This window comes from Athene noctua, chromosome 12, assembly GCF_965140245.1.
Source record: "Athene noctua chromosome 12, bAthNoc1.hap1.1, whole genome shotgun sequence".
Lineage (NCBI taxonomy): Eukaryota > Metazoa > Chordata > Aves > Strigiformes > Strigidae > Athene > Athene noctua.
Genome location: NC_134048.1, coordinates 7,210,216 through 7,233,801, shown reverse-complemented (window position 1 = coordinate 7,233,801; position 23,586 = coordinate 7,210,216). Strand labels below are relative to the sequence as shown.

At 36.5% G+C, this 23,586-nt stretch overlaps 1 protein-coding gene across 4 annotated transcripts in view; it reads right to left on the bottom strand.

The window, feature by feature from the left end:
• The window catches only part of SLIT3 (slit guidance ligand 3), a 530,994-nt gene that overhangs the window by 417,887 nt on the left and 89,521 nt on the right, over positions 1–23,586 (bottom strand). The gene's annotated exons all lie outside the window — the stretch shown is intronic.

Below are 23,586 nucleotides of genomic sequence, written 5' to 3'. Positions count from 1 at the left end.
CATGTCCCATATGTTATCAATTGCTATTTTAAGGATTTCAATAACTCTATAGGCAATTACTCAGAGTGAAGATAATGACAACTCCAAACCAAGCCCATATTTATATAGCAATAAAAACAAGTTTTCAGGTCAAGATTGACAGAATTATTGCTGAGAGTTTATTAATTCTAAAAGTGCACAAGGGACACCAAGGCTGTTAGAAGGTCCTCTGCAGAGATGTTTCCCTCTCCTATACTCATTACCTGGCTTCTGAAAAGAAAAGCACTAGTCGAGGGTTGTGGAAATAACCTGCTGACCTAGGTGTTTAATAGGAGAGTTTCATTTAGTACTGAATCTCACTGCTGTCAGTGAAGTGATTGCTGTCTAGTTGTCCTAGTCAAGAGAGATGAAGGAAGCAAAACAAATTAATTACACAGCTCTTAGAGGCATTGATACACCATCTGGCATAACCAAATCCCATATACATCCCAGTTATTCACATCATTGTGCATGACAAAAAAATGAGGGTTTTTTTTTTTAAAACCTACTTGGAGTCTAACACCCAAGTCACCTATATTGGGAGGTGACTAAACTAAATATCTTGCACAAATAAGACAAATAAAGCTTTAGAGTAAGGAAGGAAACTTTCTTACTAGACTGTGCACTTATCAAGTGACAGATCCAGAAAGCCTCCTCCCCCCACAAGCTGGTATCGTGAGGACAGGGAGCTGCATGAATCCTCAAAAGTTAGCACGCTGTCCATTAGCTTACTGGCGGAAGGAAACACAGAAAGCAGCTGAAGCCAAATTTGTCAGAGGTACTGGTAACACACAAAAAAGGTAACTGAGTAATCAAAAAGGTTTGAACAGTATTGACTCACACCGAATGAAGTCACAAACATAAGGAATGCAAGAGAGCACAAATGTAGCAATGCACAAGGCAAGTTACACACAGTCTCAGCTGCAGCACAGTGCTAAGGATAACAGGCCTTCGCTCATTCATTTATTAAAGACCAAAAAAAATCACCACAGAGAAGAAAAACACAGTTTAAAAATCTATGAAATCTATGATGCCATCAAAGTTTATTAGTCCCTGGCTTCCCCCCCCCCCCCCCCCCCCCTTCCATTTGTATCCTCAACTATTACTTCATTTACAAACAAAACCAGTTTTTGCAGTCATTTAAAATAACCTCAAGATGTGACTGAAGCTACTACAATGGAAGAGGGATGCACATCCCACAGAAATGAAAGGGTTGGTTCCCAAGGAAGAAGGGGGCATAAAGCACTAGGCCAGCTGCAACAGCACACACATGGCTTTTCTTCCTATTTCTCTTCCCAGTTTAAGATTAAAGACCGATTATTTTTAATCAACTATAAATCATTCCACTGAGGCATCTAACTTTTTCACAACCTGCAGATGCATACCACCTCATAGGTTTGATAATCGAGATGAGCACAAGGTACATAAAACTATAATTATTCAACAGCCATTGAACAGTCCTTAGGGCATGATGTCTGGGAGTCACAGCTAACAACGCATAGGAAATATGCACCAGACTCAGATAGTTTAAGCCCTGCTTTACTACCTGTTAGACTGCACTGACTGATAATGCACAAGCTGAAATGAAGCTAGTATATATTCATTCACATTTCAACAAGCATGATTTCTGATTAGCCAGCCAAGTTTACATTCAGCAAGAACAAATCACAAACATACAATTTCTTTTTCAGTCTGTAGATGGTCTTTTAAAGGTTTATCAACTGTATAAGCTCTCACGGCTAAATGGAAAAAAAAATCAAAATAGAGATAACTCATGCTTTTGAACACAAAGGGAGGAAAGCAGGAGAGTTTTACCAAATGATATCCCAGAAAGGCTGCATTCCTGCCTGAAAGAGCACACCTGTGCCGCTGCTCTGCTGTGCAGAAGAAACCTGGCGGAGAAAAGGTCAAGAGGCAAGCTTGACACGCATGCAAACACAGGAGGTAAACCACATAGCAGTTTGCCATCTCTACAGGGTTGTAGATTTTCTAAATTCATAGCATACTTTGTCATCAATAAGGTCTGGAATGAAGACCAGACACCAGAGAGTCACGGCAGATAGCAGCATTCTTTCCTTGCAGATTTCTAATTTATAAACTAAACTTAGCACCTTAGAAAAAACCTCTGCCACTGCCTAGGGAAAGCAAAAGAAGAGATTGAAAGATCTTACAAAGTATAACTTCTGATTTCACTTAATCACCACTAAATTTACACTTGGCAATTCCTGACTATATTTAAATATATTTTTAAGGAACACACTGTAAAGAACAACTACTTCGCAAAAGAACTGCCATTCAGTGTTTGGCGAACTTTTCACTACTGTTTTGGAAGGAGATAAGTATTTTATAGCGCCACTTTAATACAGCTATCAAAAATTTCTGTGGCAGTACCACAATTTAAATCTTGCCAAACTGAAACACTATTTCTGGTAATTCTTTCAAGCAGCTTAAGAGATTGTGAAATTGCAAAAGGACTGTCTGCCTTTCAGAGCAGTTTTTATAAAGAAATTTTAAGCAGCAAAAATTCTCTAGAACAATACATCTTCTCAATTCATAACTGAATAAACGTATCCACATACTGACAGAACGAAAAAACATCAGGGTTATATAGGGATCCTCAGGATTAAAGTTCATGCATGGAAACAGCTACCTGGACAGTACAGACACACACCAAATAACCAGCTTTGAAAGAGATCCTAGACTCCACTTCCTACCAATACCTTGCTATTTTGTTATAAAAACAGCGGGCAGGGGGTGGGGTGAGGGGTGATTTTATTCCAACATAAAACTACAGGCTTCTGACAGCAGGAAGTTCATAATCCTTCCCTAGGAATCCCATAGAAACCAAAGATCCTCACAAGACACAGGCATGTTCCCAGTCTCTTGGGTTCCTGGTTCATTACTAAAGAGTACATTGTTGAAGAACTGTTAGTTTTTTCAAGATTACTATTCCCCAATTTTGTAGCAAATGAATCTTCCTAGAGTCCACAGCTGTGAAAATAAAAATACATAAATGCATCTGAAATATGAATGAAATTTCTAGAAGTGTTGTTCCTCCCTCATTATGCCACCCATCAAAAAAAAGAGAGAAAGATTGCTGCAACATACTTCGTTGTTTGGCACTTTTTTTCCATAGAGAAAACACTATATTTGTACCCATCTCATTTCTAGCAATATTTCCTTCTAAATCTAGGAAGCAATTTGGACAGGGTAGAGTGGCTGCTGTATTTTGCTTTTGTTTTCAGCCCAAAGCTCAATGGCCAACTGTGCAATCCAGAGATGACCCAGCTGTGTACATATTACCTCCTTTTCTGCAGGAGACATGAATTTAGATTTATTTTGGAAGGGAGTGCTCAGCTACACCAATGAAAGACATTTCAGATATATATTTTGCTGAACCCGTTCAGTTCTGACAGGTGTAAACAGTAAAAGAAAGATGGGGGAAAAACAGTTTTCTTCTATGAGCCCATGTACACAGTCTTTGGAACAGGATACAACTGACACTTCAGTATTTTTATGATATCCTAGAGTCTAGTCTGAATTATGAAAAGACAGACTTTCATAACTTGTCACATATTCTGTTTCTCCAAGATACTCTTCCAAAAATAACACTAATCTTACTACATAACCCTGCATTGTGCTTAATTCAGCTATTGTAAGTGATGCTTTGAATTCCCATCATTCATTTTTCAGTCTTTAACATCCAATTTGTTGAATTACTGTTCTGTACATAAGTGTTTTCCTGTAGCACCAGGCTCACTATGAGGGGAAAAATACATAATAGGTAAGAGCTTCTTATAATTATTTTAATTTCTGAAAGACAAGTAACATAAAATTAACAATTCAATATATTAATATGCTTATTAACTTTTTAAAAACTTAAATACTGCTAAAATAATCTTATTTATTTATTCATCCACTGCACAATTTTTACTTTTCAAAAAAAACTTTTTTAAAGCTGTGAGAAATTACACTTTCATTAAGTTTCAAGCATTTATTAAATCTATTAATGTTGAACTAAAAGTCTCTTGCACGCAGATTTCAATCAGATATCTGTATTTATCTGTGGAAATAAGTTCCCAATTGTACTTAGTACATTTAAAAGGGACAGAATCTGTACTATGTTGTACTTCATAATATAGTTGCTAAAAAGTCTTCCTAATTTTATACTCAATTGAATATAGTAGTTTTGAAAACTAAATTCTAACTTTCACTGTACTTGCATTCTGTAAGGGGGACATGAAGAGAACATTAAGAAAAAGCAGAATAAAGATGGAAAGAGCACAGAAATATTCTGTGAAAAAAACAAAACCAACTCCAGCTGCTATGAAACATGACATATCTCAGAAATTTGTGCTAGCACATGTCTTGAAGAGATGTGATATTCTCAATCATTCCTCTTCTGTTCCTTCAGGGAAAGATCTCTGGACTTACCATGGGCAAGATGTCCCTCAGAAGATGGGGGTTTTTCATTTTAGTTAAATAGAACCACACATTATATGTCTACATACTGTGCTGCATCACTCCACAAAACATAGACCCACGCAATAACCTCTCTAGTAGTACACTTAGAAGATATTTTGTCTTCTTTGCTTGCCCTTAGCATATTAAATGCAACCTAAAACTAGAACAAAGCAATATCAAATCCTCATTGGTCCTACCACTGGGTTGTTCTAAAAAAGAGAAAAGAAAAAATTACAATGTCCTACAGTTGATAATTCCCTTCATAGAGAATTGGGAATGAAGCTCAGAATCTTGGTCCTGACCTTCAAAAAGCTCCAGACTAATCCCATATATCTTAAAAGTCTGGATATAATCCAAAGGGCAGACTGTAGTCAACATCTTTGCTACTGTAGCACACTGGAGCTCTCTTATTCAGAAGTACAGGGTCCTTGATCATGAAAGATCTCAGGATGAATGCTGAACCACAGTCACTGTTGAATACAATGCAGTCTATTGCTACCCTGTATGATTTTTGTTGTTTAAAATATTCCTCACAGACACTTATGTTCGACTGCTTGAAGACAAATGTTGGCAAATCAACAATTCAAAGTATGATCTCTGTTTTCTCAATAAAAATGTGAAGATAAGCAGTGGGAAAGTTCTTAAAGACTGGCAGTTCATATTAGACTGGCCCTCAAAGTTATTTCAGCACAGGTATTTACATGTCCATGAATTTAAAAAAAAAAAAAAAACACAAAAAAAAAAATCACTGATTTAATTTATTTCAGAAGTCTGGCCTTTCAACTTGACTGCAGAACCTAAGAGCCAAGAAACTGTTCCTTCACTCCAAGAGGATTTAAGTTCAAACGTTTCTTAAAATTTTTATTAAAAATGAGTAACTGAGTATCGGAAATTCCATAACTGAATACTCAGCCAAATGATAAATTTCCTTTTTATGACACTTCAGGAGGCAAAAAAGGAGTGCTGAATGCTAGCTGGACAACTTTGGCTCTAGAGTCAAGTGAAGCAAAATAGCATACATGGAAAATGAACACATATCCTAGCAATCTGTCAAGAAGAATTTAGAGTAGCTTGACACAGGTGGTCTGAAGAGAGGCTGCAGGTAAGCAGACAGACTCTGGTTTTTATTAGCTCCTGGATAGCTGCAAACAAACCGATGTACAGTTACCAACCCACTGCAGTAAGATCCTCTGTGAAGCAGACTGACATGCCAGCCAGGATTCCTTCTAGACAACCAGTAATAGTTATCTGGAAGGAAAGTTTAACAAAGAGCTGGAGGTAACTTTCGCCTTATAAGAGGCATCCTTCTTGTCCATAATAACTTAGAATTTAACTCCAGCTGAGCACCCTCAGAATAATAATAAGTAATGCATCTGAATGTATTTCACGTTAAAAGCATTGAAATACGACTACACAGTTTGGGGTGTTACACAGAACATTTCTGCACCGCTGGTACACTGTACCTCTAACGCTGATGGCGTGGCAGCCTGAATCAAACGTATTAAGCTTTCAGATCCTGACAATCTTGACCAAGTTCACTTTTATGTTATGCAGGTGTCTCTGCATTATTCAAGAAATTATCCTCTCTTTCCCAAAATATCTGAAAAGAACTGTCAGCTATATCAAATACACTTAATCCAACTAAAATACGTCAATAAATTTCAGCGGGCAATTATCACAGGTTAATTTATACAGTTCTACAGAGTTACAATTTTTTCTTTGCTTTGAGTCTTTTGCTGATTTGCTTCTGTACAGAATAATTAGAAGTGATAAAACCACAGATGAAACAAAATGTACAGATACGCTAAACTGCTTAAAATTAATACTATGAAAGTAGAAACAACTACCAATACGAAGCAAACTATCTGCCCGTTCTGTGACATACTTTCAATATATCAATCATATTCTGAGCAATTACAGAATCTATAATAAGATTGATAAATCGATCACATTCTCACTTCATTTCTAGTTACTAGTTTTATTTATTTTTATATTTTAAAGTTATATTCATAATCCCAAATACACCTCTCCACACCTTCCGATGCTATGTTCTTAAGACTTTTTTTTTTTTTTTTACAGTACCATATGGGATCTTTTTTCTTCTTTATCCCCTAGAAGTTACTTAAAGCATCACTGCCTTAAATGTTCACCACAGTATGAGCATGAAATGCAGTGATTGCAGATCATTTGTTTTTTGCACTAGTAGCAAGAAAGATGTCAGGAATCTATCACTGGAAGATATTTTCACTTCCTACTCCGTATATTTGCTTGCTAAGAAGAAATTTTTGGGAGGAAATCTGAGTGTTACCGCATCCAGGGATGCATATGTATCTGATGTTGTTTAGAAGAATATAGTATTAATCTTCTGCCAGAACTTAAGATCTCATTTCATATTTAAGGGAAACATCAAATTGCATTTAAGAAGATGGCTAGAACACATAGCAAGAGTTTATTCCTCCAAATTATACCCTTGTTATGTCAGAAATAGTTTTTGCCTCTAACAACCCTTGCTTGGTCATTGAACAATCCAGGGAACAAACTCTCAATGTTTGCAGCCTTTTTCGTATGTGTGGTTTCTGATCACAGGGAGCTTTGGTTCCTTGCTTAACCACCTGGAAAGGAGACTAAAAACAAATGGGCACCTCCCAGATGTACAGAGATTAAAAACTCGGATTAAGGCACTGACACAACAACTGGCAACCACTGCTCCCGGCACTCTTTAGAAGAGCAATATGGCAATTTTACAGTCAAATTCTCCCAGTTAAGCAGTTAGGGGAACTTCATCCACCCCAAAATATCGCCTATTTTAGGTGGAGAGGTTACTTCACTAGATTAGGATTGTCTTTGTCCCATCCAAAGCAGCTCTAACAACTCCAAGTACACATTTAGCAACTCAACTCACTGTCTGTGCAACAGGCTTGACAGCAGAACAGGCTCAATGGGAAGGGGACAGGAGGCCTGTAACAGCACTTTAGGGATGCACTGCAATACCCTCATCATTCTCTCAGCAATATTGGTGTCAAATACTGCAAGAGACATCTGTGAATTTTTTTTTCTTCTGAAAACCAGCTGCATAATTTATCCTTTTTCATTTTTGCAACTCAAGATTCATGATTCCTACGTTTTCTAGGATAAAGTAACCAACAATGGCAGAGAGTAATTAATATCCAAGAGCATACCAAAGGCAGCAGTTGAAACTCCTTCAGGATGTCTTTCAGGAGTCACTGTAGATGTTTCTAATAGCACTATGCTAACTCCTGAGCACCACTCACAGTAATGACAGTATCTATTTCTTTATTTTCTCAATGAATAGTCCAAGCAACTGGTGAAGTAACCAGAGCACAAAGTTATAAACAGAATAACTATTCATGGATTACAGCACCAAGTAAAAAACTTTGTGTTTTTGTGTTACAGAGCACTGAAAAAAGTGCTTACAAGAAACATCTGTCTTCTTCCCTATAATAAACAAAACCCATTTACAAAAGCCTGGGTTGCATAACAATTACACAAACTGAAGAATGATTTTATCAAAAGCAGAACAAAAACACTCAAAGAATCCTCACTTATAGGAAAACAAGCATGGAGATTCTTTTTTTTTACATACCTTGGGCAAGCATTTTACTTAAACTGACACTGAATGGGGCAGAACTCAGCATAAGCATGTGAGACTGCATGGGGATCTGTCCTCTCCTGTCATACTGCTAGGGCATTTTAGATGGCACACCTGACTTCAAATGCTTAATAGCATACACTGACCAACATATACTGACACAAACTACGTTCTATGTCAGTGCCTACTTTATAGTATTTTACATCTTTTACACAGAACTTCTAAAAATAACTAGGAGCACTCCAGAACTACCTGCTGATGCAGTCCGTAAGTCATGCGGCTAAGTCACGAGAGGAGAACGTATCTCCAACTTCTAGTGTCAGGGAAGCCAGCGAAGGTGGACTAAGCAGGAACAAGTGAAAAAAAAAAATAAAATGCAAGAGGCTTTTGCTGAACCAATTACTTTCCTTCCTGGAGTTGTAGAACCTCCAACTCACATATTTAAAAAAAAAAAAAAAAAATCATTATTTTAATACATGACAGATTTTCAGAGTGCTGCAGTCATGTCTGACTGAAGATCTTTTGTTGCATTCAGGCAAGTAAAATAGCAAAGTAAAATAGAAAGTAAAATACCCGCATTACTTATTAAAGAATCAAGCTATTATCTCTGCTTTTTGGAATGACATCTATGTTCACTGGAGAGTGAGGAGCTAGCCAGTCCACTAGCATGGATTTGAGGTTTGGGTTGGATTTTGAGTTTTTTGGTGGGTTGGTTTGTTTGTTTCTGTTGGGTTGGGTGAGAATGTTTGGTTTTAATCCATAGTCCTGACATTACATAAGAGACAACTTTCATGACCTTTAAAAGCCCAAATGGCAAACTTAAAAATTTTCCAATGCATTTTGACACTGTCTCCACATATTCTTAAAGTTAGATTTCTAATGACCCAGTTACTTTACAAGTTTCAGGCTCCATTGAGTATTAAGAAATGTCCTTTCTTTGACACAGCTAAATTCTTGGAGAACTCAGGATCAGTAAAGATAAAACTCAGATGCCAATCTGTTTCACAGATACTCTCTCCTGTATTGCATGATGCTGTCATCTTCTCAAAAACATTGTGTAAGTTTGGATGCAATGTGCACTCTTCTTCCCCAAAACAAAAATCTTGCAGTACAGAGCTAAAAGAAGAATATTTTAAATGTTTGTATCTGAAAAAAAAAAAAAGAAAAAGAAAAAGGAAAAAAAGGGATAATTATATGCTAATATTAATTCACTTCTCACAGAACTTTCTACTACTTCTCCTAATGATTGGTCTTTCCAAAAAAATCATTCATTCAACAGATTTTTTTCATCATACGCATCAGTTTTCTTATGTAGATTGCACATATTAATTCTTGTGGAACAACCTAAAATACTTATGAAGCAATTCAGAAAGAATGTACATCAGAATAGCAGTTTCTATGCAAATATCTAAACTGGAAAGACATAAATTGTGTTTATAAAGTGAAAGACTAAAATATTTTCTTCAACGATCACCCCTGCAGCAGCGCATGTCAAAAGTTCTAATTAACAGCTAGACACAGATACTAAAATACCACAGAAAAACAAGATTTCAATTAAATAACAGTTGTGAAATAAAAGGATTGTTTACTTTGTAGATTCTTCAATATTACATTTATATTTGGCATCTACAAATCCTACGTATGCTTTCAAGCATAAAACCAGAGCAGGTATTTGGGACTCCATTCGACATGCTGCAGAGCTGAACTCTAGGTGACATTTCAATTTTCATAAAACTTGGCAATCATTAACTACAATATGCTTATTTTATAAAAGGTAATATGTATTAAAGAATTCACACAGATGTGTGAAATACATAGAATGGAGCTGGCTTAAGCCACAACATGCACTAGTGAATATTCTGCCAAATTTTATTTACCAAGAACACTGCTTGTTTGATTGCCTTGGCAATGACATTGGCTAAATATGATTTTGACATTCGGGGCCAAATTTGACAGCCATTAAATTGCAAAACAAATCAGTTAATAGAAATCAGACTGGATTAGATTTATCCCAGAGACACTTTTACAAACATTTGATTTCAGTTACTGATATGTTGGTTTATTCAAGTTAGAACCAAATTTCATACCATTTACATACTTCTTCAGAACAGATCTGTCTTTTACACAGTGAAGTTGAAAAGATGCCTTCAACAAGTGGGAGATTTTCTGACATGGGTCTGTGCTGAAAGTGGATTGGTAGAACCTTCTGCTAACTAATTAGTGGCATGTCCTATTTTCCTATTGATTTATAGCTTCTGATTAGGCTGGTTGTGGAATGCATTACAAAACAGCGTCACATCTGAAGTTTGTTTTATTTTGGGCTAGCCTGTTACTCATTTTCAGATACAGAGATCCTCTTAAATAGAACACAAAATGAAGGCTGTCATAAGTATAAATTTGTGTACAATCGAGCTCTATTACATGCTTTGATTACAGAAGCAGAGATCTCACCCCACAATTTTCCCTGCTTAACTCAGACTGCCTATTTTATGCTCTTTACATGGTTATTATTGCAACCACTGAAATTAAAAGACGACTGCTTTAGCGTTCAATGTAGTATTTTGAGGAGCTTCTTTTCTTCAGACTCAAATCTCACATGCACACAAAACTCATCTTCCTTTCTTTGGTAAGTAACCTTTGCAAAATGCAATAGCACAACCTGGCTAATGTTTTACTGCCCACTTTTGCAAAAAACTAGGGTTCCTAGAGATTCCCCTTAGATATTGGTTGTTCTAATGAGATTTTGTTCATTATCATAGCTTTGGATGAACGAAACAAATCTTAAGAGAAATTTAAGGCTATGAGAATTTACACAAACATGCCATTAACATAGCAAACCACAAACATCGGCATCAACTAACACTGCACTGAGCAAATTAATATTTGCAAGTAAATAACTTCTCCCCATATTAATCATAAAGCCAAATGATAAGTGCACAAACATTTAAAGGGGGGGGGGGGAAAAAAAAAAAAAAGCAGCATCCTCTGACTGTATAATCCTCACATGGCTTCCAGGCCACAGAATGCAGGACAACTGCATTCCTCCCATACCAATCCCTTGCTTGAAGAAATCAGGCCTGGAATCAGTTTCTTAAACTCATTTAACAGACCTGCTTTTCTCAAAGTTTAGAGAATAGACTAAAATTCAAAGAAATCTGCATATGTGAAAAACAATACATGCTCCTAATTAATCAATCACTCCTCCGAAAAGTTTTAACATCTTCCTTTTTTAAGAGTAATTTTTAAGCATTTATAGATGTTAAATTATGATAATTTCACATGCATAATACTAAAGGAACTTCTTTTTAGAAGTCATTAATTGTTAAAGAGTTCATAGTAGTTTAGCTGGAAAAGTGTCAATGTGCACAAATAAAATGCACCTCAAAGACAGGAATTTCAATTCTAGAACATTACATTTTACTCAAATCCACTTGCAGCATGCTATTGTCAATCGCAGAGTTAGCTTGGTGGCTAACCACATTATACAGGGGAAGATATATCATGAAATTTTGTGGCAGATATTCTATTTAGAAAAGGGTTTGAATATCTTAAAACTAACTTATGTTTAAATGTGAAACCTGTATATTTTGAGATCCTCCAAAATTCTTATAAACCAAAGTTTTAGGACATTTAAACTAGAAAACCCCTTCAAAAAGCAACACCATTTGAAAGCAAACAACCCTCCAAACAGCACACAGCTGATAAGAATGTCAAAACACAGGCAAGTGTCAATACTGAAGTGTCCAGCAACATTCCTTTCTGAAGCTAAAAAATGTTGGTGAAATAAAGCCCATTTCATAGAGTATTTCATTTTGCCAAATCTGACAAAAGTCTATCACAATTATTGTCCATCCACTCACAGCAGTAATTTTCAAAACTATTTGTAGTGTGAGTTTAAGTGTTCTCCATTTTGCTAAATGCTCTCTTCTCAAAAGAAAAAAAAATAATTCAAAAGTACCTCATCATATTTGGGAGTGATTCAGCTCTTCATGTGCATGGCCTGATGCTATGACTCCCCTTTTTCAAAGGTGTCTGTGTGTACCTGAGGAAGACTGCAAATCATGCTTGACTGCATACACACCAAAACGCACACTGGTGTTGCAGATGCACAAGCTAACTAATTTACTCATTTGGGGTTAACGTCTGTAAATCAACAAAGCATGGGCCACCTTGGGCCTCTGCTGCTAAGTCTGTATTTAATACTGGATGCTATTTTAGATGGTACAAATTCAACTCACTAGAGTATGAGTTTTGGTTTGCCTGATAAACCACAGTTAATAAGCCTATCACTCTTGCATCTATTTCAAACTGATATATATCGTGTTCATTTCTACATAATCATCCAGTTATTACCCTTTCCAGTCCAGAGAGTTCACTGATAAAATGCATGCTGCGCACTGGCTTAGAACTGACCCTTCAGTGCAGGCTATTTAACAGCACTCTGATTTCATACAACTTAAAAGTCTGCATTTCCAGTTTCTTTCTATTTAAACCATGCAGTTTAAAACTTGAGAAAAGAATAATCTGATAATTTGTTAAATATTAATTCAAACAGACAATATGTTGAGTTTTTTCATAAACTTATTTTAGAATCTCCCTATGATTTCATTCCTTGAAATGCATTTTATTCAATTGGCAAGAATTACTGCAAGTAGCTATTCCTTTTACTTTTTTGCTGGTTTTTTGCTGTCCTCTCTCGCTACACCTGGGAGCTAGTCTCCCTGCACCATACTTCATTGCTCTCACAGATGGACAAATTTATCATGCCACTGAAGGGCTTCACCTGACCAAGTCACTCTGTTCAAACAAATCAAGAGAAATCACAACCATTACACAAGGCAAATTCTACTGGACTTTTGTCGTTGTTTTCCACTGGTTGTTTCAGCCCTTGCAGCAAGGTATAATGTCTGGGACTTGTACCAGCACTGCCATTTGTGGAACTGTGCTGTAAACTAGATAAGTGTAGGCTTCATTATTATTTTATCAAGGGAACAGTAAAGTCAGTTTCTAGTTGCAATTCATCAGGTACTCCGGTAAATATTGCACGGGCACAGGGAAGGTAGTGGTCCAATTGTCAAAAAGAACTTTCCTAAGCACAGCTTAGAAAACACAGAGAGCTTAGGGAACACTCATGCTTTCTCCTGCCCATGCACCACAGCTTAGCACTGCCTCAGCTGGGCCAGTATGACCGAGGGGCGGGGGGATTCGGCTTTAATTCACAGAATCAGACTGACAGGACTCAGAATCAGACTGATAGCCTTTTCTGGGTTCTGCAAAACAGTCTATCAACAACACAGAAAACTTCAGTAAGACCCACAATCAAGTGTATCGACAAAAAGATGAGAGCTCCAACCTAGCAGAAATGAGAAACCAAAAGGAAAGGTGGCCATGTATGCAAGTAGCTTTCTCACACTCAAGCCAACATCTCAGGAAACCTCATCTTTGGACACAAGTTGATCAGTCACCAAATAGCACCAGTCTCCTGTAGGTTTCTTTCTCCTGCTGCTCGCTGAATGACTTAAAGTTTCAAGCATCCAATCTCTGAACTGGCACACATTTTCCTGCTGGGCAGAGTCTCATTCCACAGGGATTTTGCACACAAATAAACCAGAGCTATGTTTTGAAGATAGCTTTATATTACCAGCTGTAAAACTCCTTGGAAGAAAACATTTTATTATGCAACCATGTGAACCACATGTCTATCTACAGAGGAATCAGTCTAAATGTACTTTCCTTGAAATGTTCCAGTAGGCACCATTTTGGTGCAGAGACTATGAGGCAAGTGAAAAGAAACCAGGGAGAATGATATTCACCGTAACCTCCTTGTTAAAGCACACATAACATACAGACCTATAAGCATAGCTTCAGAATTGGATCCTCTTAGGCTGCCACATTCGAAACTTTAAGGTGGGAAGCCCAAGAAGAAATCTACATGCCCAAAATCAGAGTTTGAATTTTTCCCCTGAGGACCTATAATGAAGAACTAAATATCAATCAGAGGCTAACTTCCTGGGTTTTATCATAAAACATTTTATTCTTACATATTCATTAGTAAACATTACTTGTTTTATGTAAAACAGCATCAGTTTAACCTAATATAACAGAAACATGGAAATTAATTTCTCTACTTGCGTCTCTATGTTAATGACATTTATCCTTAACAGGAACTAAAACAGCCTTTTCTTTTGGGCTTTATAATAAATTGCAGCCACATCTTGCCTCACCACATCCAATTTAACTGGTCAGCTTTCCCACTGCCTCATCACTAATGACAGCCAAAACAGAGCCTATCACAACAGTGTCTGTGAATACCTTAAATATATTAGTAGCAGATCCACAGAAAGGTGTAATATCTGCAAAAGCAGATGTTGTAATAGGTCTGGCCAGTTGGATAAAAGCCCAGGTTTTCATACCTTAAAATCAATTGAAAGCTCGAGCAAAATGAATCCAGCAGCTTTCTGAATGTGTCCAGATTTGCACTTCAGCATAGTTTTTGCATGAGCAGCCTTTCTTCACAGTCTGTAACAGTGCTTAACAAGATAAATGGAGAAAGCATGTTGCCATGTAATGAAAGTAAAACCAGCACCTAGAATACAATCCGATGACTGGTATATAGCATGTTAAAAAAAAAAAAAAAAAAAAAAAGGAGAGAGAGCGCATGAGGCATACGGCCTCAAAGAATAAAATATTCCCCCAAAATGACAGAGTTAAATCATGGTAGAGAACATTTATCAAAGGAGTTTTCCTGCAACATGCTATCTGTCTACCTGTAAAGTGAAATTTGGATTTGTATGCTTTCTTCTACCACTTCACATTCAAAAGCATCAAAGTAGCATTCAGAGTAAACGAAGACCACATGAGAAAACCCTTCCAACCTTAAGTGTTGTAATGGATTTTAATGATCATCATTTAAATGTAAGCCTGCAGCAAGGTTCCTTAGAGTATATCACTGCACCAATATTACTAGCAGGAAGAGCCTCTCAAAAAGTATGAAAGAACACAACACAGAACTAGATTTAATTTTTTTTTAATGATTTTCCTTAACATTTGCAGTGGGACTGCTATCTAAAGTTAGCTATTTCAAAATAAACACCTGCTTTTTAAAAAAAAAAAAAAAAAAAAGCGGAGGGGTGACGACACACAACTTTGAGATGTGTTTATATAAACAGATGGCACCGAAGAGGACTTCTTTATATCGTTGATTTTACCAACCACGTAAATCAGCTAATTCTTCCATTTGATCAAAAAGATAAAAATGTAAATACTCCTCTTGCATACTAAAAGATTGCTACAGGAACAGCAATTTGTTTGTAGCACCCAGAAACCATTATTTAACATATAATAGCCCTATGGGGAAGCACAATACAGTTAAATGTTCAGCATTACAAGTAGCTGTCAGCACTTGCTCACCTACACTTACACAATGGCTAAAACAAAATGTCATGCTCTAAGGCTTCAGTTGGTCATCTGGAAGAGAAGTACTTTTTCCTCCTCTTGAACCCCAATTAGATCCAACTTGATTTAATTTCTTCTTAGTCTACTAATTTTTATTAATTTAGTTGAATTTAATTCTAAATCTTTAGGGTTTTTATTTATTAATTATCACAGATTAGCCACAACTAGTGGCAGGATAACAGAAAGTGTAGATCACTGCTTTGAGATCACATGTGTGACAATGTTTTTCTCCTCAGATGATCAGAGTAAAGCTACTCCCATAGAGAGAGTGAGCTATGTTTCTGAACAGCTTTTCCTGCCTGTAAATAAGAACTGGATTATTCTTCATTCTACCTCCTTCTGTAACTGAAGACATTACTAGTTCAAGGATGACAGAATGAATAGTGCTACAAGAGCTTGCAAACTGGTGCTGCACTGGTCTCTGCCCCTGGCATACAATTTACTCGTCATGATCAACAAAACATACAGCTGCAGCACCTTAGGGTTTAGTTAAGTGGGATCTGGGTGAACTGCAACAGCATGGCATATACATAAATTGAAATAAAGATGGTTAAATAGCACCTCAGGGTCTCATGCACCATAAAACTAAAAAGCATTCAGAGCCTGAATGGTGTTTCTTGGGAGACAGTTATTCTCGTGTAAGATGTATTCTGTTACATTTCTTATCTCTTAGCATCTGAGCTTTTAAAAGTCACCCTGAAACATGTTTTCTCCACAAAGAGATGTCCTCTGAATCCTGTTCCTATGCTTTGATACTGCACCTTTCAGTTATGAAATACTTCAAACATTTTCAGGCTAAAACCTTGACACTTTTAAATAGCATAATTTAATCATCCCAAGTAAAAACTACTTGAGCACAAAGTATCACTGTTTCTTTTTGTGGCTAACATTTTTATCTTATAGCATTTAAACTTAGGTTTTCTCATTCAGTGCAATATTCTTAAATTTCTGAAACTTAAAGAACCATAAAAATGTTTAATAATAAGAAAAGTGTATGTTTGATTTAATAAAAATACTTTGGATGTTTGATATTTGAAAGATATCAAAGTGAATTAGTTGGTAGTCTCGGTGATCTAAAGAAAAAGAAGTAGACTTTTTGAAGCCGTGGCAAGAAAAGCGATCAAGCACTCAGCATTCTGTCTATTTTCTGAACCAATTTGAGGTATACTCACATTTACAAACCCAAATAACAACAATAAACATTACTTCATTCACAAAAATTATTTCCTAAAAAAAAAAAAGAAGAGATGACATACTCCATTGCAAACCTCTAAGCTAATAAAAAAAAAAAAAAAAGGAAGCAGATAGTCAGCTCTAGCTAGACCTCTTTAACAATGACTTCTGTCCCTTTGTTTCTTTGTTCATGCACACTTTGCAGTTTCTCTCACCACTTAACTTTTACCAAGGCATCCTTCACCTTCCCTGGCCTTTTGACCAACTCCTTCAACTTCAGCATTAAGAACTCTGTGCATTTAATCCTCACCTCTGCCCTGCTCTCACCTGCCTCTTGGAGTACGATTTGGTACTTACATCTACTACTACACTGTATCATGCACTTCTACATTTAAGCACCAAGTCGGGCTCTATTGCTAAAACGTTTAGCCTACAAATTCTTGATGTGATAACAATGCAAACAGATACTTACTTAAAAACCTTCTGCTGTAAGGCAAAGAACATTTATTTTTCAAAAGTCAGACCGACTATACTTGGTATTTTTAACTATTGTTGGAATTATGCTAAGATTTCTATTGACTTGAACATACCTAAATAACCTGATTTTGGTTTTGAATTAAGGACACATTATTGTCAAAAGCAGTATCTATAATATTTTCATAAGTTTTATCAAATTTCTTGAAAAACTTGTTACAAACAAAATAAAACACTATATACTGCAATAATTTAGTTTATATTCAAATTGCTGCAAATGTTTAGAATAAGGCTTTTTGGCACAACCTTACTTCAATAGTAACTTAGTAACTTCAGAACTGGGATATCCTGTGCACAGAAGTAACACTACTAACATTATACTAAGCACAGAAGCCCTCCTGCGCTATGTCAACTCACTCAGAGCTCTGCTGTATTACCATTATCTCTCGAGTACCCCAGCATATCTGGGAGAAGTTTTTAGCATCTCTCACTCATTTTTGTAATATTAATTGAAGTTTCTGACATAAGAAGGGCATGATCCTTCGAAGTCAGCAGTGAGATTTTATAACTGCATGGATACATTTTCCTTAGAAACAGTAAAATAAAACCACCATATCTCTGCAACAGATAGCATTCTCTGCTAGTCCCCTCCCAATACACAGCACTGAACTGCCACCATTTCAAGATACTCGTTTTCAAGGGTCCTTCCCAGTCTACAGCAACCTCTTCATCAACTGCAGGCAGCAGCTCCAGGAAATGCCATTATTGAACAGCCTTGTATGCTTTGTAACTTGAACTGAAGGGCTCTAGTCATCTAATCCCCCACAACCAATCTTTAACACAAGAAAACATTCTTATTAGAGGAAAAAAAAAAAGTAAGAGTCTCTTATTAAAAGCTAGACCATAGAACAGAAAAGGAGAACACAGATTCTCAATTTGATTACAGTTATAGCATACTATTGACTTTCAAATGTCGCAGGTTTTGGGGTTTGTTTGGGGGTTTTTTAGGAGACTTTATAATCAAATGAAATTCATAAATTAGTTAAACTTATGCTATTTCTCTGCTAGTCAGTACTTCACTCATTATTTACCAGTTTCTTTGATTTAAAATGATAGTCCATACTTTGATCCCAAGCAACAGGCATACTGGAAGTCATGTGTAAGAAAATAACCTGAAGACAGTATCACTAAGGTCTTCCTAGCAATACGATCACAAAAGACACTAAACTTCATCTTAAACATGATAATTTGTTGATATAAAGTGGATTAATCAGCTAGAGAACATTTTAAAGGCACATGCATGTGATATTTGTAGATGCAATTACAGCTACTAATTAATTATCACTATTTAAACAAGTCCATTACAGAAGTTGTACAGTCAGTGCAATGCTCAGGACAACCACCATGCCATGCTTAGACCATAGGTGGCTCAAATTCATACCTGCCTGCAAAATATCACCTAATTTTACACTTTTTTCGTTGGTCTTATGCAAAAATGCAGAACATTTTTTCTTCTGCAGAATTTCAGCAGTCACATGAAACAGAACCTTGTAATATCCAAGAGGAATGGAGCAATGAAGTCAGGTACACAAGTACACAAGTACCTCACTGATTTCACAAACTCATCAATAGCTAAACGTGTACCTTCTCAGAAATTATAGTACAATTTAGAAGCCAGCACTTCAGGAACATACATTGCCATCTTCACCTTTCAGCTTTTTTCACAACTTAACTAGACAGCTATGCAAGTGTACCACCAGTTTCCTGCAACCATCAAATCATACCGCTGAGTGCTCAGCTGCTCTCAAGGTTGCCCTCAACAAACTGTTTCTCTTGCTACAGAGGCCTTTCTCAGCACGTTCAACTCCTCTATCCCAACATCATTGCCTTTTGACATTTCGCTCCCATGCCAGTACCTCAAGGACCTCTTGATGTTTTGTGTTGCACAGTACAGTGTTGTCAAATGAACTTCAATCCAATCAGCAAAGTACAAAAAGGCTTCATCGTCTTTTACACCTATGTGAAGAACAGTGGTAAACATGGAAGAGAGCAGCTCAATTAAAAGATCACTGTGCCTCAGGTTGAGGTGTTCTAATCAATGCATGTTACAAATTAAACTCACCATGCCCATAATTACTTTGCTCTGGTTTTGCTGACACCGTACCTTTCAGGTTATTCTCTAACTTGCTACACCTAATGCCAACAGACTTTTGACACTAGTGCTTTACTGGCTTCTCACTTCTGAGAGCACAATAGTCATTCCAAAATGTAAAAGATCTTGAATCCTTTTTATTTATCTAAAAATAAAAGGCTTGAAAAACACTCAATTATTTTATACACTCCAAAGAGTCACATTTTGACATAGTACAGTCTTCTACAACTATGTCTGGCCAAAGTACTCACTGACACGATACAGAGTTGTTTCGGGTTTTTAATTGGCAATATATTACGTTAGATCACAGTACGTTTTCTTCGAAGTAACAGACAAAAAGGAAAAGCTGTTAATTCTACAGCAGCATTAAAAAAAAAATCCCTCCATCCCTTCTGGTGTTTTGCCTCAGAACGACCATAATTAGAATGATTTTGAATAGACCAGCTCCTGTGTCAAAAGGTTTTCTCTGAAATAAAAGAACACTTAAAACAGACTAAAATGCTTCAGCTTTTATCCAAATCACAGGTTCTGTTTTCACTTCTCTGCAACCAACTGCTAATGCCCTACAGCAATAGCTGTGACACCTACAGCTCTACTCGGGAGCAGCATCTTCTAACTAACCATGTGCTGATGTGTTGACTGACAACCACATATAGCTCATGATTCTGACAATTTTATTACTTCTTCATTTACAAATAACAGGTCAGTTGATTAGACCAACAACTCAGTCCTCATTAATGTTTTTCACTCCAAAATTACTAGCACTTCGGAAAAAAAAAAAAATCTATTCCGTCTCCCCATGCCTTAAATAGCAGAAACCTGAAGCAAATTTCTACTTTCTCATGAACATCAGTTTTAGACTCCCTTTGACACTGATCTGAAATGATCACAACAAAGGAGGAAAACATACTCTTTCAGTGGCAGAGTAACTGACTCAAGATCAGACATTGGTTTTATGTAGTTTGCGTGGCACTTGAAGGTCAGACTTCCTATGTTAGTTTATATGTAACCATTAAGGAAAGGAGAGCTACACTGGAAAAGCAAGTTGCACATACTATGCACACCTGAGGAAATGCCAATATACATTCTCTCATCAATTACTTCATCCACAACTACAACTCTAGCACAAAGCTAGAGAACATCAGTAGCTTTTTTCAGCATCAGTATCTCACAAAAAATACTAAATTTATCCTCTGACTAGCTTTACAATCACAAAACAACAAATCACCTTTTTTGTATGATTACATAATGAGAGTAGTTTAAAGACTACCAGAGTGTCTGAGACATCTCCAAAAGCACACAGCATCAACCAGAAAAACAAAGACAAAAGATCTAATCAGGGAAGTCAGGAAATACTTACATGACAAGATTATGATCATATTGTAAAATGACTCTGGGTAGAAACAGAGGACGTCATCATGTGCCACACAGATCTCCACATATACTTTATGGCTTTGTTGTAGCTAGAATATTTAATCTGAAATATTGCAAAGGAAAACTCAACATAATAACAAAGATTAGGAGCTTTAATTTTCTGAGAGGTTTTTCAGGCCAGAGATTACGACGGTTTAAACCAGTACACAACATGTAATGTTTTGAACGTTTAAACTTGTCTTCTGACAACACGGTTCTATTTTAACACACTTGAGTGTGATATACATTAAACTCAGTATGTTGGCTATTTTTCTTCTATGCTGTGAAGCTTTTTGGCTTTAAAAACACTTTGAGTCTTTAGGAAAAGGTGCTGAGCAATAATTCCCACCCCCTTTCAGAATTGCCTGAAAGTGCCTTTCGCAGTCCCAGGTGAGCTGGGCTCCCTCTGTGCGGGCAGTAAACCCTTGGAGCATGGCACGAACCAGCCCCACACATTGAAGTGAAAAATCCTTGAACACAGCAGCTGTCAGCAAAATGAAAAATTTCTCAGCAGTACCTTCTTTTAGCCTTAAGAAAAATCCATAATCATATCACATGCGTTTAGACAGTTGTGCCCTGGCTTCATTCTTGTGCAGGGATGTCCTGGAGTGTTCATCCCTTAACTGCTCCTCGCAGGTGGAAGTCAGGCAGAGCCGCTATTCACGTGGGAACTCAAGGCAGGGGCAAGCCCCAGCAAGCAGTTCTAGAGCTACCAGCGTCAAGCTGTAAAGAATCATGCCTCACAGATTTTTTTATTGTGAGCATTTGGCAGTAGCCCTTTATGCAGTGTAATGCATTGCCTCTCACAGGTTTGGATGCCAAAGTGACATAAAGTTTTATGATCGCAGCAATGCTCTGCTAGCGGACTGCTCCACTCCACCGTACTAGCCCTTGCTTTAGGTAAAGGTTTCAGCTGATACATTTACCATTCATGTAATGCTTCATCCGAATTTTCAAACTTGAAAATACAATTTAGAACACAATATATAAATAATATTCTTTGAGGGAAGGGGGGGGGAGTGTTTGTGGGGGATTATTTTTTGTTTAATACCTGCTTACGGATTCATAATAGCTGCTGGAGAATGGTAGCATTAATAAAAGGATGGTTTCCATGGAGAACAAAAAAAGGTCAAATTATAATTTATTGAAAAGAATTCAACCCTTTCAGTTAAGACTGATATACTCACTCTTAAAAGTAATTTAAAAACACATCATCTACGTCAGTTGTTTACACTACGTATCTGCAACTTTAAGGCAGCATCTCAGGTAAAAGCTGTCATGGAAATACATTTTTATTGCAAATGAGAAGGTGATGGGAAGATAAATCAGGTGAAAGCTGGCTAAAGGAAGGAGAGCTACATGTCATGCACTCATGGGGTGAGGTGTGCACATAGAATTTAATTTCTGTAATTAAATGTCAGGTTATAAAAAGCAAGAATATAATTAGTTCAGCATAATTTAGTGCCATTCAGATGGAACTGGAGCCTTGTGTACTCACCAAACAATTTGTACTAAAACAACACAAGCTGTTCAAACAAATTGACATTTTTAATTCCTACTTATAACAGACCTTTATTATCAGTTTCTCAGATAGGATGTTTATTATGAATACAAAATCTTTCAAAATGCTTTGGGAAGGATGAATCTAGAAAATGCCAGAGCCAATTATCACAAAATAATCAAGTCAAGATAACACTGTAATAATATGTATCCAATTATTAGGATCACCTAAAGAGAGGTAACAGTATATGAAAAAGGCAAATAAACTTCTAAACTTAATAAATTAATAATGTAATCTGTTTACCCAAAATCTTCTGCATTGAAAAAAGATTGGGGTATTTCTCTATATAGAAATGGAAAATACAAAGAAAATCTGCTCATCTCGATATTGTTCCAAATACCCTCCTTCTTGCATTATTAAATCATTCTTCCCTCCAAGCCATTCGAGAACTTTCTAACATTTAAGCCTAAAGTATTTCATACCAATACCTGTAATTAACAAGAAATACTACTATAACCATCCTTATCTTCACAGAAGATGCACTAAGTACCAATGGTCTTGAAATTAGTCAGTATCTGAAATCCTTACACTCAAGAAAAAACAAACAAAAAAACCTCACACATCCCAAACTTCAAGATCCACCCCTAAAAAATGAAAAATTTATTAATTATTGCTAAATGTGATCAAATTAGCATTTACCCATTTTTAACTTTACTGAAACCATTTCTGTATCAGAATATATTCCAAATGTGCACCAATTCTACTTTTAAAAAATAATCTTATTCTTCGTCACAGTCAAAGCACATAACTCTGCATTTTATGTATTTATCACTAATTATATTTGGAATCTGAATCATGTTGCTACCTAGTCTTAATCTCATTTAAGAAAAGATTAACCTTTCCTGACTTTTCACCACAGAATCAACTCTTGAGAATTACAATGTGAGAACTGACACATGACACTCATGCATCCTGCATTGTTAAAGCTCATTTCCAATTACTCTTATGTTGCCTGCATCAGACTATATAAACTATTTACAAGAGAAAATTCTTGTATTTTATGAAATTTTAATTAGAAAATATCACAGGATGTGTCAAAACAGTCAGTTTCTGTAGAAGAAAGAAAATGCTCTGATTGCAGAACACGAAGTAATTACTTCAAGTCTACTGTAATGGAAGATGCATAAACACTCTTGTAGCTGAGTAACCAAGGTAAAACCTGGCTAAAATATTGAAATAATTTTAAATACATCTATAGAAAATAAGCACTGCTGACAGTGAACGTGACTTAGCTGAATCAAGAGCACTGTTCCCCTCCAGAATGAT